Raw genomic sequence first — 6,740 nt, 5'->3', positions numbered from 1 at the left:
TCTCACACTATGTCTCCTATATAGAGTTGCGCTCATCACCTTGGACAAAAATATTTTTTCATATACACTTTCTTTCACGGTGGTATCATTGTCTCTCTTAGATTTCATGTGGTTTGTAAATAAAAATTGAAGGTTCACCATGATGCATTTTTTTTTTCAAAGTATAGTGTACGCATGTGTGGGCTCGGATTCACAATAAATTTTGCTGAATCCACTTCAGACTTTGTTCTTGGAATCCTGACTCTGATTCGCATGGAATTTATGGGGTGGGAGGGTGGTGAGAGAATCCCCGCCTAATTTTTTTGTGAGTAAGCTTCGCCCTTCTTGCGATAATAGAAATAAATATTAATATTTTAAAAACTGTTTTGAGTCTGTCATTTGTTAAAAATTCAACCTCCCTGCTTCTAGAGAGACAGGTTGCCGTTTTTGTAGTCGGGGGAACATGTCTCTTTTCCTCGCAAATTCGATTGAACGAAAGACTAATGTTAAATGTTAGACTTTGGCACTGCGGAAACAAAAGCAAGCTGATGCTCTTGAATCTGCACTGGAAAGAGCATTTAGGTCAGTTTCTAAAGTACTAGAAGATAAAGAAATATTCTGATAGGGGAATGAGACATGCCTAGATGAAGAAATTGTTCTAAAATATTTATGAAAGCAAAAGACGAAGAAGAAGAAGATAATAATGGTGATGGAGATGAAGTAGAGCCCTGAGCGAAAATTACGCCGGAGACATGGGGTAGAGTGGCAACATCATGTTTTAATAAACCAGTAGAAAAAAGTGTGATACAGTATATGATGCCAGATTAGAACCAACAGCAACTGTGTGGATGAGAGACAGAACAAGAATGTAAGGTATATTTGTGTAAGACGTACAGATATATGTGTGTGTGTTCGTAAATAATGCGTAACTTTTACCTTGGAATCATTTCAATATTATACCTGAGGTATGTCTGTGTGGGCAACGGCATGTAGCTACTAACATGATCTGTTATTTTAAGAGACTGGTTTTACTGATGTGGCAAGTGCTTGATTCTAGGCGCCTTAATTTTTACATGACGACATACAGAATGCTGCCGATAAATTTCATGTGGAGACAGCTTTACTGAATGATTGCTAATGTGAAGTTTGTTGGTCCTTCTGAGGAAGACTGGCGTAAGTCCGTAGAAACCATGGTAAAGATTATTTCAAAACCACCATTTATTGCAACTGGTTGGCTTCCTATTGTACCAGCAATTCTGTAACCGTTGCTATAGTGCAGCCATGTTCTAAACATTCACTGCCACTTCGATTTTATTAATGCAGATACAACAGTGAAATCTATATTGTCTAATGGAAATTCAAGTAACTACCGTCTGCAATGGTCCACACCGTAAAAAGAGTGGGTGACGGTGTAGAATGCGCATTAAATTCACATATTTCCGCAGAATAGACTGTGAAAGTTCCCTCTGAAAATTTATATAAAGTAAAATAGTTTTTATACATTGTTTGTTATTGCTTTTATTCCTCAATAATATATTAAAAATTAAAAAGGTAATATTAATACAATTTTGTGTGTGTGTGTGTGTGTGTGTGTGTGTGTGTGTGTGAAACTTTCTAAGAGAGAATAAAAATGTAAGTCATTTTTGTGTAAGAAGTAGAGACATAGGTGTTTATCTATAAGTCATGTGTAACTTTTATCTGGGAATCATTTTAATATTATACCTGAGTTATGCTTGTGTCACAATTTTTACATTCACGGAAATAACATAACTTGACACCATTTTTGTGTATCATAAATTTTTGTAGCGATTTGTGATCATACTTGCTTGCTGAAATAGCGTTTAGTACTTACTGTTAGGCATTTAGTGTTTACCATTTAGCTTTTCCCGTTTAGCTTTTACCATTAGTTTAGCTTTTACCATTAGTCATTTAGCGTTTACTGTTTAGCGTTTAGTATTTCCTGTTAAGCTTATCGTGTTTACCATTTAGCTTTTACTGATTACTGTTTAGCATTAGAATTTAGTGTTTACAGTTTGCCGTTTAGTGTTAAGCATTTCACGTTTACCATCTACCTTTTACCATTACATGTTTAATGTAATTGCAATTGGTCTGTTTCTATCATCTTGATTGATTAAAGATAAGGAGAAAAATGGTTGACACTTGATGTGTACCTTTGAAGCAATGCAATTGAGAGCATTTTTACAGTATGCACTGATTGGTTGGAGATAGAGATTATGAGCGTGGGGTAAAAAGCACGACTGACCTAGTTTGATTTTTTAAGAAAAATCGCTTAGTTCTTTTTAATTTCTGAACAACACCATCTTTGATTTTCTTGATTTTTTCCGGCTTCTGCAATGTTTAATTTTTACATCTTTCCCCCACCCCAAATTCTTTAAAATTTCCCACTATTTTATACACAGTGCAACTGGCCTATTTTGAATTTAATGACAATATTTAGAATTTTCCAGTGTCCACCACGTTTCATTTTTGAATTTTCCGTCAGAAAGGGACTATAGCACCATGACTGTAGTGTCTTAGTGTCACATAGTGGAGGTGTGGGCCAGGACATTAGAGATAAATGTTCAGCCAACACAGCCACACAGCAAAGAGTTCTGTCACAATCACTCCAACATATATTTAGGAGAAGTAAATCTTGACAGAATTAACTGGTGCAGTTATGATGGGAGGGGGGGGGGGAGGGAGGAGATGTACTGAATGTCGATACCCCTTGCCACGAGATTGCCACGAAGGGGGTGGGGAGAGTGGCATTGAGATGTGGTGTGCACACTGTGGCTGTGTGCCTGCATGAGGAGCTTACAACCGTCTGCTGCCCATGTGCAACATGGCTCAAAATTACTTGAGCATGTGCTCCACATGTGGTGAGGCTGACAATTGTTTGCAATAATATAAAAGCTCCATAAGAAAACCTGTATGACTGCTGGCAGTTCATATGGTGAGTCCTGCAATGAAAACACTGAAGTTGTTAAGCACTTGGGCACTGCGAGGTTGTTCGAATTGTGAGAACTTAGAAATGGGTAACGACTATTCTATAAAATTCTTCTGGATTGATAACTTGCGAGTATGAGCTTATCCAGGCAAAGTACATTTGCAATAGTTGTCGAAGAAGTCTTTTGTTTTATAATTTGACACTGCCTTAAGCGCTGTATGGCTACACTATTCAGCCAGAACATGACCACCGATCTACTATCGATATAAACCCGTCCAGGCCATAGCAGCGTCACCTGTGGAGGAATGACCACTAATCGGACACATGTACTGTGCATATAGAAACAAAGAGCGAGCTTTCTGTGTGTATAATGGGAAAGGTGCATGATCTATCTGAGTTTGACCAAGGGCAGATTTTTATGGCCTGGAGGCTCGGCTCCATCGTTTCTGAAACTGCACGAAATGTCGGGTGTTCGAGGCGTGCCATTGTGAGTGTCTTCAAGGACGTGGCGAGACCAGCGCGAAACTTCAACACGTGGCGAAACAAGCGTCGAACCACGTCCAGACACCGTGAGGTTGGGCGGCCATCCCTCATTACACATGTCGGACGTTGTAGGCTGGGCACACTCGTGAAACGGGGCAGGCGTCGAACTGTGGCGAAACTGACATCAGACTTCAGTGCTGGGCAGAGTACAAGTGTGTCTGAACACACAGTGCAATGAACTAACGATGGGCCTCCGCAGACAACGACCCATGCTTGTACCAATGTTATACCACGACATTGGCAACTACGACTAAAATGAGAAAATGACCATCAGCACTGGTAGTTGGCGCAGTGGCAGAGCGTTGCATGGGTTGGTGAATCCCGATGCCTTCTTAATCAAGTCTATGGGAGGGCACGAATCCGTTGTCTTCAGGTGGAGCAGGTAAGAGTTGTATAGCGGGACGGAGACAAGTTGAGCACGGCACCATGTCCTGGAGAACATTCGCATAGGCACCCATGGGTCCAGTGGAACTTGTGCAAGTCACCATGAATGCCAAGGAATATCGTACACTGGTTGTAGACTACGGACACTCCTTAATGACAATCATGTTTTACGACGAAAATGGCATTTTTCGATAAGATAATGCGCCGTGTCACCAGAGTGTGATGGAGAGATTCAAATGCCAATTGATCTGCTGGCTCCCCAACTTATCAGATCTGAACCCGATCGAACACGTCTGGAATGTAATTGAACGTGAAGTCAGAGTTCATAGCCACCACCTGAAACACAAACGTGGATCTGTGGTGCACAGTCCGGTCGGTGTATGTATTCTTCTTGTTATTGTTAATTTATTCATTTGTTATTGCATTTAATAGCAGATTATACTTACACCAGTTGTAAGTCTGATGATGCCTAGTACAGGTGAAACGCGTCACACGTGAAGAGAAAATAAATTATTATTGGGTTTTCCTTTTTAAGCTTTCTGAATTAATAAGCATTTTTCACCAGAATCATTTTTCTTTTATTTATAAATCAGCTTCCATGGTCACTCTGAAGTTAAAAGGAACCGTATACATAGCACGTGTTTACATTTTGGCACTTATCGATTAAAAACAGTACAGTTTGAGTAAAAAACGACTGTACAACTTTGGAATGATGTAAAAATGTATTGGGATAACTTACAGGATCAGTGGATGTCTCATTTTGTAGCAAAGAACCTCAAGTTTCACGTAAATGTGTGAAGTCTCATTTTGGCTCGATGTGGCTACCATTTGTGGCGCGGCAAACATCGCGAGGGTAATCAATTTCTTCCCACAGTCGTTGTAGCAAATTGGGCGTAATTTGTGCAACGTCAGCGGAGATGCAGCTTTTCAGCATGGCTGAATCGTTTGGTAGGGGAGGAACCCAGGTCTCCTGCTTTCCAGGCAATTGCTTTGACCACTATGCTATCCGGACACTGTGGTCATCGCAATTCCATTGACTAACCTACCACGCCTCCCGTCAGACCCAAATTGTCAACTCATCCACACACTACTGATGCAGCGCTCCTTGCCCATTACCCTCATTACTCACGGCATTTCGCCCATTTCCGTATATTCGAGCCTGATGTGAATCCGTACTGAAGAGATCACTGGCCGTCTTCTCATAACGTATATTACGTTTTAATTCGCAGATTCGTGATATCTCACAAGGATCTGTTTGTTCTGTTACATTAGGAAAGCATTTTTGAACCGAATTATTGGTCTGGTGTGCAATTTTTATATATAGATACTCGATATGTGTAATTCTTGATGCTTGTTATTGTACAATCTTTTGTTTTCTTTTTCACTTCGCGTTTTTCCTGTTCTTGTGTCAGGTATGTTTGTTACTGTTGAATTTTATCCTTGTGTATCCGTTGTTTGTGGTTGTATTATGATATTCGTTCTTTTTGTTTCGTTAGTAGTCTGTCTCTAGCCTGTAGACCATGTACCTAAGTGTTCCTTGTTTGTGTGAGTTTGGGTGATTTGATGTGGGTTTTTTGTGTATGCTGAATATAAGTTGATTCTTCTGAAGCTTTATGGTAATAACCAAGAAATTTGTCTCTCTTCCTCTTTCTCCGTTGTATAATTTATCTTTCCAAGATTAAAGTTTATGTCTTTATCTAATTTGTCAGTTTTTCTGCTTGATTCATCTACCAGCTACAGTATGCCATCTGCATATCTAAACCTTTACAAGATTACTGGTTGACTCTATTTTGTTAATTATGACGTGTTCTATAAAGGTCATAAATATTCCTGTCATTAAACGTTGCGGACGGAGCTGGTGGTGGTATTTATCATACGCGCATGACGTGTGCTTGCTTCTGGGAATGTATATGTGTTCTTTTTGCTGGAGAAAGCTTTGGCCGAAAAAAATGTCTCTGAGCACTGTGGGACTTAGCATCTGAGGTCATCAGTCCCCTAGAACTTAGAACTACTTAAACCTAACTAACCTAAGGACATCACACACATCCATGCCCAAGGCAGGATTCGAACCTGCGACCGTAGTGATCGCGCGGTTCCAGACTGAAGCGCTAGAACCGCTCGGCCACAACGCTTTGACCGAAATCTATGATGTGTGAGAGTCTTTTCGTTTTGCCTGTCTGCAACTCAACGGGTCATCTTTACGATGAGTACCCATCTAACTTTTTCCTAATATTGTTCATCAATATGTATACTATGGTTCCAGCCACAGTCTGTCTATCAACTACGCAAAACTTTCTGATCCACTTTATGGTGGAGAATTTTGCATCGGAAGACCACAAACGAGAGGCATTTCTCGTGTTATTTTTTTCCCATGGCGCATTTCATTGTTATCAGCACGTCTAAAAACATTTTGTGACAATATTCATGTGTCCATGCCGCTTCGTAATACAGATTCAGATTCAAAATATTTTTTTAAACACACAAAGTATTTTCCACTCGTATGTGTTTGTTATCTATTTGCAGTCGATTTCGAAGTCTTTTATGGCTAAGCGCCTCAGAATGAAGCTGTAAAAGGTTTCGAAATATGTTATAAGAAATACAACAAATAAAGATCAGTTAAAAAGTCTGAAAATAATCTGCGTGCTCTAAGAGAAAATTTGATGACAGAAATGGACGTGCACAAAATGCGCATAATTTTAAAGGCAAAGCATTAGTTTCACACTAACCAGCGTGCCATTACGTTTATTCCTAGAAACGTACAGCCACAGGAAGAAAAGTTTGGTGTTTATATCTTTTAGCGTACCTCATGTGGTAATAACAAGAACCTGCTCGTAGATGTAAACATTTTCCATTCGTAGGGATGATTCAGACTTCATCGCTTACCTTA

This window comes from Schistocerca gregaria, chromosome 8 (genome assembly GCF_023897955.1).
Source record: "Schistocerca gregaria isolate iqSchGreg1 chromosome 8, iqSchGreg1.2, whole genome shotgun sequence".
Classification (NCBI taxonomy): Eukaryota; Metazoa; Arthropoda; class Insecta; order Orthoptera; family Acrididae; genus Schistocerca; species Schistocerca gregaria.
The sequence above is the reverse complement of the archived record's forward strand: the minus strand, read 5'-3'. Positions refer to the sequence as shown.